This window comes from Triticum aestivum, chromosome 4A (genome assembly GCF_018294505.1).
Source record: "Triticum aestivum cultivar Chinese Spring chromosome 4A, IWGSC CS RefSeq v2.1, whole genome shotgun sequence".
NCBI classification, from domain to species: domain Eukaryota; kingdom Viridiplantae; phylum Streptophyta; class Magnoliopsida; order Poales; family Poaceae; genus Triticum; species Triticum aestivum.
The window spans coordinates 603216555-603238631 of record NC_057803.1 but is presented as its reverse complement, the minus strand read 5'-3'; positions in this window follow the sequence as shown (position 1 = coordinate 603238631).

Sequence of the window (22077 nt, the reverse complement as noted above, 5' to 3'; positions counted from 1 at the left end):
CAGGTGAAGGAATTAGCATTGAAAGCGGACTTAATGTTTGTCTCTGTATCTTCTGCTGACAAGGACGCAGAGAAGACATTCAACAGTTTCAAGAGAATGCATATGATTTGGAGAGATAGAGTTTGAGATATAAAGCATAGAGAGGTTAGGGTCCGATCACATTCACTTAGTTCAAAAGTTTCAACAAGAAGACATAGCTATAAGTGAATACTGTAGAGGACAGAACACTAGTATATGTATATATATGTGAGAAAGACAACCAAACCAACATAGTGAGGATAATCATGAAGACAATTTGAGAATGAAGACAAGAAAAATGTGAAGACATAGCAAATGTAATGCCATGGGCAAAACACTTCAAACAGAAGAATTTGGTGGTGGCGTTACCCACCGTATAGGAAGTATTAGACCCAGACACGGCGCACAATTATCATGGCGCTCCAAAGTCAAATTCCACATTAATGTATTCACACTTAGAATGTATGTCTTCATTGATTGAAGATATACTTTACTTCGTGTGTTGCACATCTAAGTCATCAATATGCATAAGTGTTAGGATGTGTGCCTGATCACAGGACATTTGAGGATTACAAGATATTTAGCTCACACTGTAACTTGCAAAATCTCTTCTCATCCAAGGGCTTGGTGAAGATATCTGCCAATTGCTCTTCAGTTTTGACGTGTATGATATCAATATCTTCCTTCACAACATGATTTCTGAGAAAGTGATGATGAATTTCAATGTGCTTTGTCTTTGAGTGCTGAACTGGGTTGTTGGCAATCTTGATGGCGCTTTCGTTGTCGTAGTAGAGTGGCACTTGCTTCAGATGAATGCCATAGTCTTTGAGTGTTTGCTTCATCCAAAAAAGCTGAGCGCAGCAAGATCCATCAGCAATGTATTCAGATTCAGCAGTGGAGAGACATACACAGTTCTGCTTCTTTGAAGACCAACATACAAGTGATCGTCCCAGAAAATGACATGTGCCTGATGTAGACTTGCGATCCACCTTGTCACTAGCATAATCAACATCCGGGAATCCAACCAGATCAAACTCTGAGCCCTTTGGATACCATAATCCTAGAGTTGGGGTGTAAGCCAAATATCGAAGAATTCGCTTCACAGCTAAGTGATGCGATTCCTTTGGTGCCGCTTGGAATCGAGCACACATGCAAACACTAAGCATAATATCTAGCCTAGATGCACATAGATAAAGTAAAGAACTAATCATGGAGCGGTATACCTTTTGATCGAACTCTTTACCATTGTCGTCGGGACCCAGATGATGTTTGGCTGGCATTGGCGTCGTGAAGCCTTTGCAGTATTGCATACCAAACTTCTTCAGGCAATCTTTGAGATACTTCTCTTGAGATATAATGATGCCGTTGCATTGCTGACGTATTTGAAGACCAAGGAAGAACTTCAGCTCACCCATCATGGACATCTGATATTGCTCTTTCATCATATATCCAAACTCTTCACTTTATTTCTGATTGGTGCAGCCGAAGATAATGTCATCCACATATATTTGGCACACAAACAGTTCACCACCGTATGTCTTCGTGAAGAGAGTGGGGTCGAGTGAACCAGATTTGAAGCCTTTGCTCTCCAAGAAGTCTTTGAGTGTGTCATACCAAGCCTGAGGAGCTTGTTTGAGGCCATATAGTGCCTTGTTGAGCTTGTACACCATGTCAGGATGTTTTGGATCTTCAAAGCCACGCGGTTGTGCAACAGACACTTCTTCTTCAATCTTGCCATTGAGAAAAGCGCTCTTCACATCCATTTGATATAGAAGTATGTTATGATGATTTGCATAGGCCAGCAGTATGCGTATGGCTTCAAGTCTAGCCACAGGAGCAAATGTTTCATCGAAGTCAATCCCTTCAACTTGAGTGTATCCTTGAGCAACGAGACGAGCTTTGTTTCTGACAACTTGACCATGCTCATCTTGCTTGTTGCGATATATCCATTTGGTGCCTATTATATTGTGCTTGCGAGGATCAGGACGCTTAACCAGTTCCCATACATTATTCAGCTCAAACTGTTGAAGCTCTTCTTGCATAGCTTGAATCCATTCAGGTTCCATGAAGGCTTCTTCAACTTTCTTGGGTTCTGTTATTGAGACGAATGCGAAGTGCCCACAGAAATTTGCTAGCTGTGTTGCCCTTGAACGAGTGAGTGGACCTGGTGCATTGATGCTATCAATTATTCTCTCAATCTGCACTTCAATTGCAACACGAGGATGTACAGGACGAAGATTTTGCTCTTGCTGATCATTGTCATTGTTAGAGGGATTGTCTTCAGGCTGAGCATTGTCTTCAGGTTGATCGGTGCGGAGATGATAAGTTCCTCTTCAGGTTGAGCTTCAGAAGGTATGATTTCTCCAGTTCCGATAAGTTTGATTGATTCACTGGATGGAACTTCATCTAGCACATTTGGCAGGTGCTCTCTTTGTGAGCCGTTAGTCTCATCGAACCGCACATCCACTGTTTCAACCACTTTATAATGAAAGAGATTGAAGACTTTGTAGGAGTGCGAATCCTTTCCATATCCAAGCATAAAACCCTCATGTGCTTTTGGTGCAAATTTTGAAGTATGATGTGGATCCTTGATCCAGCACCTGGCGCCAAATACTCTGAAGTACTTGACATTTGGCTTCTTGCCAGTAAGGAGCTCATAGGATGTCTTGTTCAGAAGCTTGTGAAGATAAGCATGGTTGATGATATGGCATGCAGTGTCAATGGCTTCAGGCCAGAATTTTCTTGGAGTCTTGTATTCATCAAGCATCGTCCGAGCCATCTCAATAAGTGTTCTGTTCTTGCGTTCGACGATGCCATTCTGCTGTGGCGTGTACGGAGCTAAGAATTCATGTGTGATTCCCAAAGTATCAAGATATGTATCCATGCCAGTGTTCTTGAATTCAGTGCCATTGTCACTTCTGATGTGCTTTATCTTGGCGCCATAGTTGTTCATTGCTCGATTGGCGAAGCGTCTGAAGACATCCTGCACTTCAGTCTTGTAGAGGATTATATGCACCTAAGTATATCTTGAATAATCATCAACAATGACAAAGCCATAGAGACAAGCAGTAGTAGTAAGAGTTGAGTAATGAGTGGGACCGAAAAGATCCATGTGGAGCAGTTCGAAGGGTTGAGTCGTTGTCATGATTGTCTTTGAGGGATGCTTGGCCCTCGTCATCTTTCCTGCTTCACAGGCACCGCATAAGTGATCCTTCTTGAACTTGACGCCCTCGATGCCTATGACATGCTTCTTCCTTGCAAGGGTGTGGAGGTTCCTCATGCCAGCATGCCCTAGCCTTCGATGCCAGAGCCAGCATTCAGAAGCTTTTGCTAGAAGACATACTGCAAGTTGTGGTCCTGCTGAGAAATCTACCATGTACAAATCATCTTTCCGATACCCTTCAAACACTAGAGACTTGTCAGATTCCATTAGTACAAGGGAACGATATTTTCCAAACATCACAATCATGTTTAAATCGCAAAGCATTGAGACAGACATTAAGTTGAAACCAAGGGATTCAACAAGCATGACTTTATCCATGTGTTGATTCTTTGAGATTGCAACTCTACCTAGACCCAATACCTTGCTTTTACCAGTGTCAGCAAATGTGATGTGACTTTTGTAAGATGGACGTAAAGTTGAGTCCATGAGAAGGCTTCGCTTGCCAGTCATGTGATTGGTACACCCACTATCAATAATCCATTCTGATGCTGCTGGTGTCGTACCCTACAGTGCAGTTAGGGGGATAGGCTTCACGAAGAGAATTGTGAAGCAAAAACATTTGACGAACCAGTGGATTATTGAAGCTTAGATCGAGATTAGGACTGATAGGGCAAGTAGCAAGCGACTCAGGAACAAAGTACATAATAAGACCATTTGGGCATTTGATCTTGCACCCTGCAAGATGTGTAAGGTCCCCAGCAATAGCATCAGCCAATTTTGGTTTTCGTCTGGAGACCTTTCCCTGCAAAAGAGAGTTAAGCTTTCTTAGCCACCCACATCTTCAAGGGTGGCTTCGAAGCACTGAGTCTAAGTGCAGCATCTGAGAACTTTGGCTTTGGAGCCCTAGCAAAAAGTCTTGCAGGTGGACAATAGTACTCATAAGAATAAGCAGAATAGTTCTTGGTCTTATGAACATGGTGGTTTGATGAACCGTTCTCATATTCATAGGCCCGAGTATGGCTTCCCTGCAAAACATTTGCATTAGTGCGACTCAGGTGAGTCCTCTGTCTATATGAAGCCTTTGGGCTGTATGAAGCCTGTGGTCTGGGATTTGACTTCGTCACTTGTGGTGTCATGACGACATTCACAGGAAGATTCTCCAAACACCTTTTCGGCACCCAGACCTTCTTCATAGGCGGCCCATTCCTGCAGTTAGTACCAATATACCTGGCAAACACTTCACCATTCTGATTCTTAAACAGTTTATAGTTTGCATCAAAGGATTCATCAATAATAATGGGATTAGCACAAGTGAATCCAGATAGGGTGGATGGATCCGCTGAAGGTTCCTTTGCCGCAACCCATGTGGTTTTGGGGTACTGCTCAGGTTTCCAGTAAAAGCCATCAGCATTCATTTTCCTTTTGAACCCAACACCCTCTTTCCTAGGGTTTCGGTTCAGGATCTGTCTTTTGAGGACATCACATAGTGTCTGATGCCCTTTGAGACTTTTGTACATCCCTGTTTCAAGCAATGTCTTCAGCCTAGCATTCTCATCAGCAATAGTAGTGGTATCCTCAGCAGAGGGGTTAGTTACCACATCAACAATTTAAGATATTGCAATAGAAGCAGCAGTAGAACATTCATCAGCAGAAGTAGCGTTATCACGCTCAATGCATTTAAGACATGGTGGTTCAAATCCTTCCTGAGCTGAACTGATCTGTTCGGCACGAAGTGACTCATTTTCCTTTTGAAGATCTTCATGAGCCGCTCTCAATTTCTCAAGATCTTGCTTCCTTTGAAGATAATCATAGGAAAGCCTTTCATGAGTTGTTGAGAGCGTTTCATGACGACTTTCAAGTTCCTCATACTTAACATGAAGATTTTTTATGTCTTCAATTAAGGACTGAGATCGAGTCATTTCAGCGTCTAACAGATCATCGCTTTTGTCTAACAGTTTTTGAATGTGTTCCATAGCTTTCTGTTGTTCAGTTGCAATTTTAGCAAGTGTTTTGTAGATGGGTTTGGAACCGCAATCAGAGTCATCATCATTAGATGTTTGATAGTGAGTTGTGCGTGTGTTTACCTTGGCACCATGTGCCATGAAGCAGTAGGAAGGAGCGGAGTAGTCCTTGTCATTTGCATCCGTGTCGGTGATGAAGTCATTGTCTTCAGTGTTGAAGATGGACTTGGCAACGTATGCTGTGGCTAGACTCACAACGCCAGAATCGGACTCCTCCTCAGACTCCACCTCCGCCTCCTTAGAAGCGGACTCCTCCTCAGAATCCATTTCCTTGCGAACAAACGCACGTGCCTTGCCAGATGAGCTCTTCTTGTGTGATGAAGACTTTGAGGAAGACTTGGATGAAGACTTTGAGTATTTCTTCTTCTTCTTGTCATCAGAGTCATACTCCTTGATATTCTTCTTCTTCTTGTTCTCATTGTCCCACTTTGCACACTCAGAGATGTAGTGGCTAGGTTTCTTGCACTTGTGACATGTTCTCTTCTTGTAGTCATGAGAAGAAGCTTCATAATTCCTTGAGCTTGATCGTGAAGACTTTCTGAAGCCTTTCTTCTTGGTGAATTTTTGGAACTTCTTCACAAGCATAGCAAGCTCCTTTCCAATGTCTTCAGGATCATCAGAACTGCTGTCAGATTCTTCTTCAGATGAGGAGACAGCTTTTGCCTTCAAGGCACGAGTTCGCCCATAGTTGGGACCGTAGATATCTCTTTTCTCAGAAAGCTGAAACTCGTGTGTGTTGAGCCTCTCAAGTATGTCAGACGGATTGAGTGTCTTGAAATCAGGTCATTCTTGAATCATCAGGGCTAGGGTGTCAAACGAACTGTCAAGTGATCTCAGGAGTGTCTTGACAACTTCATGCTTGGTGATCTCAGTAGCGCCGAGGGCTTGAAGCTCATTTGTGATGTCAGTGAGTCGATCAAACATGAGCTGGACATTTTCATTGTCATTTGTCTTGAAGCGGTTGAAGAGGTTGCGAAGGACACTGATTCTCTGATCTCTCTGGGTTGAGACGCCTTCATTTACCTTGGAGAGCCAGTCCCGGACTTGCTTAGATTTTTCCAAAGCACTCACGCGGCCATACTGTCCTTTGGTCAGATGACCACAGATAATATTCTTGGCAGTAGAGTCCAGTTGAACGAACTTCTTGACATCAGCAGCAGTGACACCTTCTCCAGCCTTGGGAACGTCGTTCTTGACGACATACCATAGGTCGACATCAATGGCTTCAAGATGCATGCGCATCTTATTCTTCCAGTAGGGATATTCAGTTCCATCAAAGACGGGGCACGCAGTGGAGACTTTAATTATCCCTGCAGTCGACATAGCTAAAACTCCAGGTGGTTAAACCGAATCACACAGAACAAGGGAGTACCTTGCTCTGATACCAATTAAAAGTGTTAGTGATTGACTAGAGGGGGGTGAATAGGCGATTTTTATGAAAGTCATCAAATCATGTAAGTTTCGAAGACAAACAATATAAATAAACCTATTACCATGCAGCGGAAGGTAGACTACACTAGGCAAACCATAGTCACGTATTCAATGAAGTGAAAGCACAATAACTAATGGCAGCTAGGCAGTAAGGATCAGGTAGGAAGATATTGTGAAGCCAATCAGAACAAGCAGTCACTCAGTGAAGACAGAAGATAATGCAATCATACAATGACTTCACTAGGACCAACAGTAAGTAAAGGGAAGGGAAGAATGAAACTAGTGACTCATTGAATACAATGATTTGTTGGACCAGTTCCAGTTGCTGTGACAACTGTACGTCTGGTTAGGGAGGCTGAGATTCAACTCAGAAGACCTCGTCTTCACCTTATTCCCCTTGAGTTAAGGACACCCAGTCCTCGCCCAATCACTCTGGTAAGTCTTCAAGGTAGACTTCCAAACCTTCACAGACTTCGTTCACCGGTGATCCACAATGACTCTTGGATGCTCAGAACGCAACGCCTAACCAGCTGGAGGATTCACAGTCCTCAAGTGTAATAAGTCTTCAGATCACACAGACAGGAAGACTTAAGTGATGCCTAACACTCTTTGGCTCTGGATGTTTAGGGCTTTATCCTCGCAAGGAATTCTCTCTTAAAGGCTACGAGGTGGGTTGCTCTCAAACGACAAAAGCCGTACTTTAACTCTGAGCAGCCAACCGTTTATGGTTGTAGGGGGTGGGCTATTTATAGCCACTAGGCAACCCGACCTGATTTGTCCGAAATGACCCTGGGTCACTAAGGAACTGACACGTGTTCCAACGATCAGATTTCAAACACACACGGCAAGTTTACTTGGGCTACAAGCAAAGCTGACTTGTCCAACTCTGGACAAGATTCACTCTCATAGTCTTCACTCGAAGACATAAGATTTTGGTTAAGCATCACTTCAGTCATTCTGACTGGTTCTCTTGGACCCCACTTAACAGTACGGTGGTTCCTATGACTCAACAAAGAAGAAAAAGATCTACGAAAGATCTAAGTCTTCCTGCTCCATAGTCTTCATGCGATGTCTTCTCTTGTCATAGTCTTCAATGTGAATGTCTTCACATACCACGTTTGACTTCAATGTCTTCATACATTTTTAGGGGTCATCTCTGGTAGGAAAACCGAATCAATGAGGGACTTCTACCTATGTTATCCTGCAATTCTCACAAACACATTAGTCCCTCAACTAGGTTTGTCGTCAATACTCCAAAACCAACTAGGGGTGGCACTAGATGCACTTACGGAACCATGCACGTGCAGTTAACTAAACACCACAAGAAATGAACCAAACATTAACTGAGCACCACATTGCACAATATAACATACTCCTAATAGAAGATCAGACAGTTAACCAAACCAAGAATGCTCAACAACTTGGAAATATATCAATTTTATTTGTTTCTCATGTATTTAGTACTGCCAAATTCGATTTATTTCTCACATGGTATAAAATAACAGAATGCAGCCACAACAATTGAACATCGCATTGCAGAATTGAACCATGTAGTTAAGTAAACACAACAACAAATGAACCAAATGTTAACTGAGCACCACATTGCATAATATAACATATTCCCAATAGAAGATAAGACAGTTAACCAAACCAAGCACGCTTAACAAATTGGAAATATAGCAATTGTATTTGTTTCTCATGTATTTAGTACAGACAAATTCGATTTATTTCTCAGATGGTATACAATAACAGAATGCAACCACAACAATTGAACATCGCATTGCAGAATTGAACCAAACAATTAACTAAACACCACAACAAATGAACCAAACGTTAACTGAGCACCACATTGCACAATATAACATACTCCTAATAGAAGATCAGACAGTTAACTAAACCCATCATGCTTAACAACTTGGAAATATAGCACTTGTACTAGTTTCTCATGTATTTAGTACGGCCAAATTCGATTTATTTCTCACATGGTATAAAATAACAGAATGCACCCACAACAATTGAACATCGCATTGCAGAATTGAACCAAACAGTTTAACCACATGTTAACTGAGCACCACATTGCATAATATAACATACTCCTAATAGAAGATCAGACAGTTAACCAAACCAAGCACGCTTGACAACTTGGAAAATTGCACCCCGAAGAATTGAACATCACATTTGCAGAATTGAACCAAACAATTAACTGAACAACACATTGCACGACATATATAACATATACTCTAGAGCAGAAGATTGCATGGTAAAAGTAGATAGCACAATTCACTAGAATTTATTAAGGAAAGGCAGTAGTTAGCAAACTGAACATGGGTCCTTATAGTGAGCTAATAAGACAAGCTACTCCTCATTGTCAGAGGTGTCGCGCTTGCGCCGGCGCTCGAGGCATGTGGGATGTGGAAGGAGGAGGAGGATGGGGATCGGGTGTGGATTACCTGCCTGGATAGGGCGAGGCCGAGTAGCGTGAAGGAGGATGGCCGACGAGGAGGCGGCGCTGCAAGCAAGGAATGAAGGTTTCAACATGGAAAGGAAGGCAGAAATAGGGGAAATGTGGCTTTTGGTAAGGGAGAGGGGGCGGGGAGGTAGATATTTCCGTGGAAGCCGAAAATTTGGAATTGCTTCAGCGAAAAAACTGGCGCGCAAAGTGTCATCAGACACGGTCCCTTATTCAGAGCGGGCTGTGGACTGTAGCCGTTGCACCTTCTTGCATAAGCCGTATGCGCACTATAATCCAACGGTGCTCCAAGATATTTTGTCCCGCATCTCACACGGTTGGTGATAATAAACTGTGTGGGATCTACTTGATTTTTCATCTTGATTTGTATTACATAATGGGGTCACAACGGCAATGGATGGTTTTTGAATTGCTAGACCTTTTATCTGCAGTGAACATACAACTATATGTGTGTCGTAAAAAAGTTGGAACTATTCAGGGTTCGTTTGGAAATTTTATACATTAAATTGGTTTTCTAGCCATTTTAGGCGCACAATTAAAAATTATACTACATGCACATGGTCCGGTGCACCAACATGTGTTGTAAAATCATATATGTGTCCATGTGTTTATGCTTATGTCCCATGTAAGAAATGGGGACAAATTTCGAACACCACAACACCGTGGCTCTCCGGCAAATGTTGAGGTACTTGCTTTTGTAATTCTAGTAAATCCAAAACCCGTCTGAAATTCATGAACCTTGGCATGCTATCCTGGAATGGCATCAACATGTTGGGGTACAAAATATTGTACCATTTGGGGCAGGTTGTGGTATAAGCTCCTCACAAACCAGAGCTTCTCGCAAGAAAGCCTCATGGTTCCATTAGGAAAACGTGTCACCTTTGTGGACAAAACGATATTCGTTGCCTCTTCTTCATTTATATTTTTTTCCTGGTGTCAACATAGAACAACAGGAGAGTCGTGTTAAATTTTGGATTTTTTCGGGGATCGTTTGGACATTTTTATACGTTAACTGAGTTTTCTAGGCATTTATGTGCATAATTCAAAATTGAACTACATGCACGTGCTCCGTCCATAATAACGGGTTGCAAAATCAAACGTTTGTCCTTGGTTGCATGCTTAGGTCCCATGCAATAAATGGGAAGGAATGTCAAACACCCTGCCACAGAGTCACAAGGCGAGGATACTGAAAATTTGGATCAAGGGTGAGCCGATATTTTTGAGATTGTGAGGGATGCAGAGGCGGGAGTAAAATGCCAGGGCTACTGAAAATTTGAATCAAGTTACTGAAGCAGAGCGGGAGTAACCGACATCACACACGGTCCACACATACTAAAACCTTCCAGGCGGTAGATATTTTCGAGATTACTAGGCAGTAATATTTTTGACATTGCAAGGGATGCAGAGGCGGGAGTATTTGGGGAGCGAGCTACTGTGGTTTACACGCCGGCTTTGGACTGTAGCCGATGCACCTTCTCGCATAAGCCATAGGCGTACTATACACCAACGGTGCTCCAGGATATTTTGTACTACATCTCACATGGTTGATGATAATAAACTACGTCGGATCTACTTGATTTATAATGTTGATTTGAACTACATAATGGGGTCACAGTGGCAATGGACGGTGTTTGAATTGCTAGACCTTTTATCTACAGTGAACATGCAACTAAATGTGTGTCGTAAAAGAATTGGAATTATTCAGGGTTCGTTTGGACATTTTATACTTTAAACTGGTTTTCTAGCCATTTCAGGTGCACAATTCAAAATTAAACTACATGCACATGCTCCGGTGCATATAAATTGGTTGAAAATTCAAATCTGTGTCCTTGGGTGCATGCTTAGGTCCCATGCAAGAAATGAGAATGAATTTCTAACACTAGGGCACTCTTGATTGACGGCAGAATGTTGAGATACCTAGTTTTAAAATTCTAGTAAATCCAGAAATCGTCTCAAATTCATGGAACTTGGTATGATATCATGGAGTGGCATCAATATGTCGTGGTAAAAAAGTTGCCCCATTTGGGGCAGGTCTGGGTATAAGCTTCTCACAAACCAGAGCTTCTCACAACAAGCCTGATGGTTTCGGTATGGAACGTGCCACCTTTGGGGACGAAACGATATCTAGTGTCAACATAGAACAACATGAGTGTTGTGTTAAGTTTTGAATTTTTTGTGGTTCGTTTGGACATTTTTATATATTAACTAGGTTTTCTAGGCATTTTATGTGCATAATTCAAATTTGAAATACAAGCACATGCTCCAGTGCATATAAATTTGTTGAAAAATCAAATTTGTGTCCGGTGCATGCTTATGTCCCATTCAAGAAATGAGAATGGATTTCAAACACCAGGGCACTGTTGATTGCCGGCAAAACATTGAGATACCTGGTTTTTAAATTCTAGTAAATCCAAAACTCGTCTGTAATTCATGAAACTTGGCATGGTATCATGGAGCGGTATCAACATGCAGTTGTAGAAAATTTGTCCCATTTGGGGTAGGTTTGGGTATAAGCTTCTCACAAACCAGAGCTTCTTACCACAAGCATGATGGTTTCGGTACGGAACATGCCACCTTTGGGGACAAAATGATATCCATTGCCTCTTATTGCTTTCAAAAATTTTCTAGTGCCAACTTAGAACAACAGGAGTTTTGTGTTAAGTTTTGGAATTTTTCGGGGTTCGTTTGGACATTTTTATACATTAACTAGGTTTTCTAGGCATTTTATGTGCATAATTCAAATTTGAAATACATGCACATGCTCCATTGCATATAAATTGGTTGAAAAATCAAATTTGTGTCCTTGGGTGCATGCTTAGGTCCCATGCAAGAAATGGGAATGAATTTCAAACACCTTGCCACCGTCACTCGTCCACAAACATTGCGATACCTAGTGTTTAAATTCTAGTAAATCCAAAACTCGTCTGAGATTCATGAAACTTGGGATGGTATCATGGAGCGGCAACAACATGCCGTGGTAAAAAAATTGTCCCATTTGGGGCAGGTTTGGGTATAAGGTTCTCACAAACCAGAGCTTCTCACAACAAGCCTAATGGTTTCGGTACGGAACGTGCCACCTTTGGGGACGAAATGATATCCGTTGCCTCTTATTGCTTTCAAACACTTTCTAGTGCCAATATAGAACAACAGGAGTGTTGTGTTAAGTTTTGCAATTTTTCGGGGTTCGTTTGAACCTTTTTATACATTAACTGGGTTTTATAGGCATTTTATGTGCATAATTCAAATTTGAAATACATGCACATGCTCCGATGCATATAAATTAGTTGAAAAATGAAATATGTGTCCTTGGGTGCATGCTTAGGTCCCATGCAAGAAATGGGAATGAATTTCAAACACCAGGGGACTGTTGATTGCCGGCAAAACATTGAGATACCTCGCTTTTAAATTCTAGTAAACCCAAAACTCGTCTAAAATTCATGAAACTTGGCATGCTATCATGGAATGGCACCCAACATGTTGTGGCATTTTTCATGTCCATTTTGAGAGAAGGCGCACTCGAATAACAACTAACAAAGGCATTTTGAAAAAATAGCTGCCACTTTAATATCTCAAACGTTTGTATAATTCAAACCTTGTGCATTCTGTTAACCATTCACGTCACCCCACGTGTCTTGGTTTTAATGGCTATAGGAGGTGCCGTGCGGACAGCTGCTTGACTGAACGGGAGGCGTGCGAACACAGTCCGGTGCGCAGGCTCACTGGTAAGCGTGCAAGCTGTTCAACACAGGATTTGTGCATCTCTTCAACGCAAATGGGTCAGATTACGGTATGCAAATTAAAGAAAGACTTCGGCGCTAAGCCAAAAGACACTACGATTTGTCAAAATATGCAGCTAAAAATTAATAGCACTATCTATTTTTGCAACTAAAATTCAGTTATTAAGCATAGATTACATTCATAGAGATTAAGCAGTCGTTCTCACCGGGAAGCGAGACAGCCTTGGACCGCCGCCCGCCTTGCTCCCACTAGTCTGTATTAGTGCCGCGGCCGAGCGGCCGCACCCCCCATCCTCACCCACACACAATCCTCTCTCTCCACCCGCATCCTCGACGCTGCTCTGAGTCCTCAAAGCCATCAGTGTATGAGGATGCCGCCGAAGCACCCCATCGAAGGGAGTGGCGATGTCGGGGTTCCTGAAGCACCGGAGCACGACGTGAATATGGAGACAGAGGTTTCCGTCGCCACCGACGAGGTGGAGAACGAGGCTGCCAACAAGTGGAGGCGGGTCAAGAATAACCGCAAGCGACTCCAGCACGCCTAGACTTCATCAACAACTTACCCGATGATATGTTGATAGTCATCATATCCCTCCTCCCAATCAAATATCGGGCGAGGACAGCCGCCCATTCCCGGTGGTGGTGCCCCCTATGGCTCCTCACCATTGTCAACCTCCTCGACGCCCACGAGCTCTACTATGGCTATCGCCAAAGCTTGGACGCGTTCTCCGAGATCCTCGACAATCACCATGGCCCAATCAAAGGCCTTATCACAAGCAAGTTCCATTCCAATGTCAAGGACTGAGCCAAGCTTGACGAGTGGTTCTGATCCCCCACCATAGATCAGCTCGAGAAGCTCAGTTTTAATGATGGGAATATGTGCTTGCTGCCAAAGTCCGTGCTCCGCTTCGCGCCCACGCTACGCGTTGCCAAGTTCATGAACTGCCATCCCCCCTTAATGACACGCCCGCTAGTTTTGTACCACGACTGAAGCACCTCGATCTCGTTGCCATCTTCATCCCAAAGGATGACATGGAGCGCCTGCTCCGCGGCTGTACTGCACTCGAGTTCCTTCATCTTCGGGCGATGAATTGGTCGAGTACTTTGTACATCACCTCCGAGACTCTCCAGACTATTTATGTGTGTTGCTGGTGCTGCAATGAGAGATCATAAAAGTTAGACCACAATATGGTCATTGAGGACACACCTTCACTTGAGAGATTACTTGTAGTTGATCAACAAGGTCCAACAAGAATCAGTGTCATTTCTGGGCCGAAATTGATAGTGGTGGGCAACTCGTCTGTCAAATACTACTACTTTCAGCTACAACAGTCGCCTTGTACCTCTCCTTCTTGATATCAACAGTATTTCTAGTTTTGAAGATGTATTTTCGTCTGTCATCCAGCAAAGCTTCACCCAGATTCTGGGCACAGTGAAGGTCTTGGCACTAGAATCTGTCGGCCCCAACCTGGACCAAGTTGTTAGCTGCCTGAGATGCTTTCCGTGCCTGAAGAACTTGTATATCGAGGTGATGTTCCTTTCCTGTTAAATGTTAAACATAAGGGAGTTCTATTTTTTGCACCTTTTCCCAAGTTTACGATGACAATGTACTACAATTTTTGAAGGAATTTTGGAGGATTTCAGGACATACACCCCCACCCCATATTTATTGCTTGATTCATATGGTTACAATCCATAAGCATTTCTCCTTTGGATTCATCTGTACTAGTTTTCTTAGGGAATTTTTCATCCAATCCAACCTCTTGTGAAGAAGGCTACATGTTTCTATATTGTAATCAAATGCTCATGTTAATCATGTCAGATCGAAGATGGCACGTTGGTGCTTTTTACAAATCCTGCAAACCAAATAGGACTGTAGTAGTGTTCAAAACTGCATGTAAGCACTAACACGTTCTCTTCTTTTGTAGATAATAATAGGCCCGAAGGTGGATAATGTTTGTAACGACAATCACATCGAACTTCTACCGAGGGACCTTACCGGAGATTACACTTGCCAGGTTCTTTCTTGCCAGAGCAAGGGTGTTGAGGGTACTGAGGTTGAACACGCATTTAATTAGGAAAGATGAATGGTATGTTGATCAGAGCCGGCAGGTACTGCAGAATTGAAGAGGCTTCGAAAAAGCTAAACTTCGTATTGGAAGAGCATATGACAGAGTAGTTGGAAGTCATTGTGTCAAACCCATACATGACTTGTCAGCGGCTGATCCCTTTGCAGAAATGACGAAGTATGCAATGTGTGAATTTGGGCATTGTAATCTTTGAATTTGAACCTTGCAATCTTTATGGTATTTGTTATATTGAAGTGTTACTATTGTCTTGTCTCAACGCAAATAGTTCATCCGAGTGAACTGCATGTCGTATATTGCACACACCTTGATCTGGCTGACCGTTTCTTTTGTGTTGACTAATCACAAATAGTTCATTCGAGTGAACCGTATGTTATACATCTCACACACCTTGATCTGGCTGACCATTTCTTTTGTGCTGCCTAATCACATACAGTTCATCCAAGTGAACCGTATGTTGTACATCACACACACCTTCATCTGGCTGCCCGTTTCTTTTGTTCCCCCTCATCGCAAATTGTTAATTGAACTAAACCGTATGCCCTGCATTGCACACGCAACTAAAATCTGAACCGTGTTTTATGCATCCTCCATCGCAAATGTTTTGCACCTTTTTTGACAGGTTTTCTACACCATCGTTTTTGATTATTGCATCGCACACAGTTTCGTCGAAGGGTCTCTGATCGTAGTGTCACGTTAGCAGCATCCTGCAGTAGTGTTATATCATTCTGAGAGTTGCTATGCTAAATTTTTGAAGAAATTTATTCTCTTGCTTCACTTAAATATTTTTGAGAATGGTAGAAATTTTGAAGAAATATTACTCTCTTGCTTCACTTATATCATTTTGAGAGTTGATATACTGAAAATTTTGAAGAAATTTATGTTGTTGCTTCACTTATATCTGTTTGACAATGCTAGAAATTTTGAAGAAATTTACTCTCATGCTTCACTTATACCCTTTTGAGAGTTGAAAATAATTATGGTAAATTGTACAAGCTATGAGCTTGGTCCCCATGTGATGAATATTCAAGAGGGAAATGAAAACTATCATAATAAAATCTTGGACATGAAAAACTTGGATTCCTTGCAATAGTTTCAAGATATGTAGATGATGATATGTGAGTTGTGTTAGTAAGTAATTATGCTTTAGTACAAATATTAATGTTAAGGTTTATGATTCCCTATGCATGCACGTAAAGACCATAGTTATGCAACAAAGTTACATCCTACTTGTGGTACATTATTCGGTGTTGGTTATGTTTTATGTATGCATATGCATCATCATAGTTTCTTAGTTTGCCGCTTCTCAAACTCCTTGCAAGGCTTCATTTGTCCGCCTGCGGCGCCAGCGAAGCCCATGCCCTCATCAAGGGGGACGGGACAGGGAATGGCTACAGTGTAGCCCATCCCTTCCCCTTTCCCAGGGGCTGGCGTGGCCACAGTGCACTGTACCGGCGGAGATCTCCGCCCGGCGCGACATTGTTGCCATGCCATCCCTGACATCATCACAAGCAGGCGGAGTCCTGCTCCCACGACGGCCTGTCGGTACGGACCAAGGACAATGGGCCCCACTAGTCAGCGAGATTCTAGAAGATGGCAAGGGCCCTACCAGTCGGACCCGATGGAGGTCGGCCCTTAACAGTCGGCCCGCCCCTTCCTCGGGACCCACGCGCCATTAACCAGACGAGACATGGAGTGGCTACAATAATCGCCCACCAGGCGGCGGAGCTATAGCCATGATCCCCTGACCAAGCCTGCGTCATTACAGTCACGACTATAGTGATCAGCAGCCGACAAGACCGGAGAGTGGCGGGGACGACCTGTAAGCCCCGTACCCAACCAGTCGGCGGGGCCCACCAGGCGGCGGGGCCCAGCAGTTGGCGGAGAAGCCGGCGGCCGAAGAGACTGACGGCCGGGCCCGACGCCCGGCCGGATTACCATTATTCCCCTGGGGGGTAGGCCTATATAAACCCCCCAGAGCACCCATGCAAAGGTTTCCCAACCTTTTAGAACTAGACCAGATCATAGGAGAAGGAGAGAGCTAGCCTCGCCCCTCCTATCTCCAGCATACAGCTCAAGGAGCACCTTTGTATTCACTTGCGCCTTAGTGATCATGCGGAGACCCCGTGGAGCAGAAGTAGGGGTGTTATCTCCTAGGAGAGCCCCAAACTTGGGTAAAGTACGCCGGCGTTCGTGTCTACGCCTCATCCCTCTTCCGGGCACCGGCGACGTTCTACTCACTCCCACCATGATAAGCCATCCATTGGCATATGTCGCACCCGACCCCCGACAGCTAGTTTGGATGGAACTCCAAAGTTAAGCATGCTGGGGGTGGAGCAGTGTAAGGATGGGAGACGAACCCGGAAGTCTGATAGCAGGTAAACAATTTGACCTATAGAATAAGTGGGGTTAAACTAGAGAAATGTCATAGAATAGTAGGGGTGAATAAAAAAATGGATGAAAACCTTTAGTCCTGATTGGTAACACCTAGCAGGACTAAACGTCCTCCATCTCCCCGCAAGCGCGGCCGCCCACGTGGCAGGGATTTAGTCCCGGTTTGTGGCCAACCGGGACTAAACTGTCATCTAAGAAATTTAGATCTTAGTACTTTATTCAAACAACAAAACAAAACAAATAAAATTTTATTCCAAGGATAGAACATATCATGTGAAGAAGCAACAACTTAGGTTCAACCGATACTAACGGATAATTGTTCATGAAGAAAGTTGGGATGCCTACCAAGGCATCCCCAAGCATAGAATCTTGAGACTTCTTGAAATATTAATTAGGGATGCCTGGGGCATCCCCAAGCTTGAGCTCTTGTGTCTCCTTAATTCCTCTCATACCACGGTTTTCCAAAATCTCAAAAAATTCATCCACACAGAACTCAACAAGAGAGATAAGTTAGTATAAATCCCCGCAAAACCTTATCATTCTCTACTGTAGCAAAGTACTAAAATTATAATTTGAAATTGCATACTAAATGCCTGTGCATATTTAATACTCCCATCCACAAATAGAAATATTAAACACGCATACATATGCAAACAATGTAACCATAATAGCAATCTGCCAAAACCGAACAGTCTGTAAAGAGTGAATAAGAATCCATACTTCCCTCACTCCAAAAATTATGAAAACATACGACATGATAGATAACTCATGCATGCTTACTCTGTAAAAATTTCAGTTTTTTATCATGTTCCCACAATTCACCAAAAATCAAGACATAACAGAAAACTTTCTCTTTTCAAACAGCAACACATAAACTTGCAAACTAAGCATGGTAAAGTCTATAATTGGCATTTTATTGAACTAAAAGATACTAAACATGATTATTGATAACAACAAGCAAACTTAAACAAAATAAAATGACACTCCAAGAAAAACTCATAATGTGTGACCAATACAAATATAGCTCCAAGTAAATTTATCGATGGATTGAAGACGAAAGAGGGGATGCCTTCCGGGGCATCCCCAAGATTAGATGCTTGAGTCTTCCTTGGATATTACCTTGGGTTGCCTTGGGCATCCCTAAGCTTAGGGTCTTTCCACTCCTTATTCTCCTCATATCGGTATATCACCCAAAACATGAAAACTTCAATCACACAAAACTTAACGGAACTTTGTGAGAAAGGTTAGTATGATAAAAATAATCATCCACTTAGGTACTGTCAAGACAAGGTTCATAATTTTTCTCACATAATACCTATTGTATTCTATCATTACCACACTTTATATTTCATAATATAAGCTATGGAAACACTAAGACAAGCAAAGTATGCACCAACAAAATCTGTCAAAAACAGGAAAGTCTGTAGCAATCTATTTAAAAGCCATACTTCTGTAACTCCAACAATTCTGAAAAATTAGGACAACGTGGGAAATTCATACATCAATATTGTGTATTAAATTCAGCACTAGACGCAAAACTTATTGTTTTGAAAAAACATCAATTATAATATCTTCCTCATCATCCCAATGGCTTTACTTGGCACATTATTGAAAGAAAACATATAGAACATGATTACTACAGTAGCTTAATGACACATAAAAATAGTAAGGGTAAATGTTGGGTTGTCTCCCAACAAGCTCTTTTCTTTATTGCCTTTCTAGCTAGGCATAATGATTTCAATGATGCTCACATAAAAGATAAGAATTGAAACATAATGGGAGCATCATGAAGCATATGACTAGCACATTTATGTCTAATCAACTTCTTATAAATAGGGATTTTGTGAGCAAACAATTTATGGGAGCAAGAATCAACTAGCATAGGAAGGAAAAACAAGCATCACTTTGAAATATTCAATACATAGAGAGGAAACTTGGTATTATTGAAATCTATAAAAGCATATGTTCCCCTCTCATAATAATTTTGAGTAGCATCATGAATGAATTCAACAGTATAACCAGTACATAAAGCATTCTTTTCAGGATCTACATGCATAGAAATTTTACTACTCTCAACGTAAGCAAATTTATTCTCATCGATAGTAGCGGGACCAAACTCAACAAAATAACTATCATGTGAGCTATAATCCAATTGAAAATTAAAATCATGATAACAAGTTTCATGGTTATCATTATTCTTTATAGCATACATGGCATCACAATCATCATCATAAATATGGGGCATGCTTTCATCATAATAAATTTGTTCATCAAAATTTGGGGAACTAAACATATCATCTTCATCAAACATAGCATCCCCAAGCTTATGGCTTTGCATATCATTAGCATCATGGATATTCAAAGAATTTATACTAACAACATTGCAATCATGCTCATCATTCAAATATTTTATGCCAAACATTTTATGAAATTCTTCTTCTAACACTTAAGCACAATTTTCCTTTCCATCATTTTCGCCAAAGACATTAAAAAGATAAAGCATATGAGGTAACCTCAATTCCAGTTTTTATAGTTTTCTTTTATTGATAAACTAGTGATAAAACAATAAATTCAATTGCAAGATCTAAAGATATACCTTCGAGCACTCACCTCCCTGGCAACGGCGCCAGAAAAGAGCTTGATGTCTACTACACAACCTTCTTCTTGTAGATTCGTGTTGGTCCTCCCAGCACAGAGTTTTGTAGGACAGTAGAAATTTTCCCTCAAGTGGATGACCTAAGGTTTATCAATTCGTGGGAGGTGTAGGATGAAGGTGGTATCTCTCAAACAACCTTGCGACAAGATAACAAAGAGTCTCTTGTGTCCCCAAACACCCAATACAATGGTAAATTGTATAGGTGCACTAGTCCAGCGAAGAGATGGTGATACAACTATAATATGGATGGTAGATATAGGTTTTTGTAAACTAAAAATATAAAAACAGCAAGGTAACTAATTATAAAAGTGGGCACAAATAGTATTGCAATGCTTAGAAACAAGGCCTAGGATCCATACTTTCACTAGTGCAAGTTCTCTCAACAATGATAACATAATTAGATCATATGGCAGACCCTCAACGTGCAACAAAGAGTCACTCCAAAGTTCCTATCACGGAGAACATAAGATGAAATTGCTTGTAGGGTACGAAACCACCTCAAAGTTATTCTTTCCGATCAATCCATTGAGCTATTCCTATAAGTGCCAAAAACAACCCTAGAGTTCATAGTAAAATAACACCACATGACACACATCAAGCAACCCTAATGTCACCTAGATACTCCAATGTTACCCCAAGTATCTGTGGGTCAACCATACAATATGCATAACACAATTTCAGATTCGTAATATTCAGTCCAACAGAAAGAGCTTCAAGAGCATCCTGAGATTTCTACTGGAGAGAGGAATATGAAAACACGTTGCGACCCCTATGCATAGATTACCCCAATGTAACAACGGGAATCTGCATGATAACCAAAATGTACATCAAGTGGATCAATAGAACATCCCATTGTCACCATGGATATCCCATTGCAAGACATACATCAAGTGCTCTCACATCCAAAGATTCAATTTGACATAAGAAACCTCAATGGAAAAGACTTAGTTCATCACAAGAAGGTAGAGAGGGGAGAAACACCATAGTATCCAACTATAGTAACAAAGCTCGGGGTACATCAAGATCGTGCCAAATCAAGAACACGAGAGAGAGAGAGAGAGAGAGAGAGAGAGAGATCAGACACATAGCTACTGGTATATACTGATACGTCTCCAATGTATCTATAATTTTTATTGTACCATGCTGTTATATTATCATTCTTGGATGTTTTACAATCATTTTATAGTAACTTTAGATCATTTTTTTGGACTAACCTATTGACACAGTGCCCAGTGCTAGTTGCTATTTTTTGCTTGTTTATTACATTGCAGGAAATCAATATCAAACGGAGTCCAAATGCAGCGAAAAGTTTCGGTGTCTTTTTTGGACCAGAAGACATCTACTGGGATGGAGAAGTACTAGAGTGGGGGGACAATGTGAGCACAAGCCACCAGGGCGCGCCTGGGCCCCCAAGCCCGCCTTGGTGGGTTGTGCCCATCTCAGAGACCTCCCGCACCGCCTCTTTGCTCTATAAATACCCCAATATTCCAGAAACCCTAGGGAAGTCAATGAAAATCAATTCCAGCCACCGCAAGTTCTGGAACCACCAGATGCAATCTAGACACCATCACGGAGGGGTTCATCATCCTCATTGGTGCCTCTCCGATGATGCATGAGTTTTTCATTGTAGACCTTCGGGTCTGTAGTTAGTACCTAGATGGCTTCCTCTCTCTCGTTTGATTTCTCAATACAACTGTCTCTTGGAGGTCTATTTGATGTAACTCTTGTTGCGGTGTGTTTGTTGGGATCCGATGAACTTTGAGTTTATGATCAGATCTATGTTTTTATCCATGAAAGTTATTTTAGTCTTCTTTGATCTCTTATATGCATGTTTGCTTATAGCCTCATATTTCTTCTCCGCTATTTGGGTTTGTTTGGCCAACTTGATCTATTTATCTTGCAATGGGAAGATGTGGTTTGTGATGGGTTCGATCTTATGGTGCTTGATCCCAGTGATAGAAGGGGAACCGACACGTATGTGTCGTTGCTATGAAGGTTAACAAGATGGGGTCTATTTCTACATAAATAGATCTTGTCTACATCATGTCATCGTTCTTATTGCATTACTTCATCTTTCCATGAACTTAATACACTAGATGC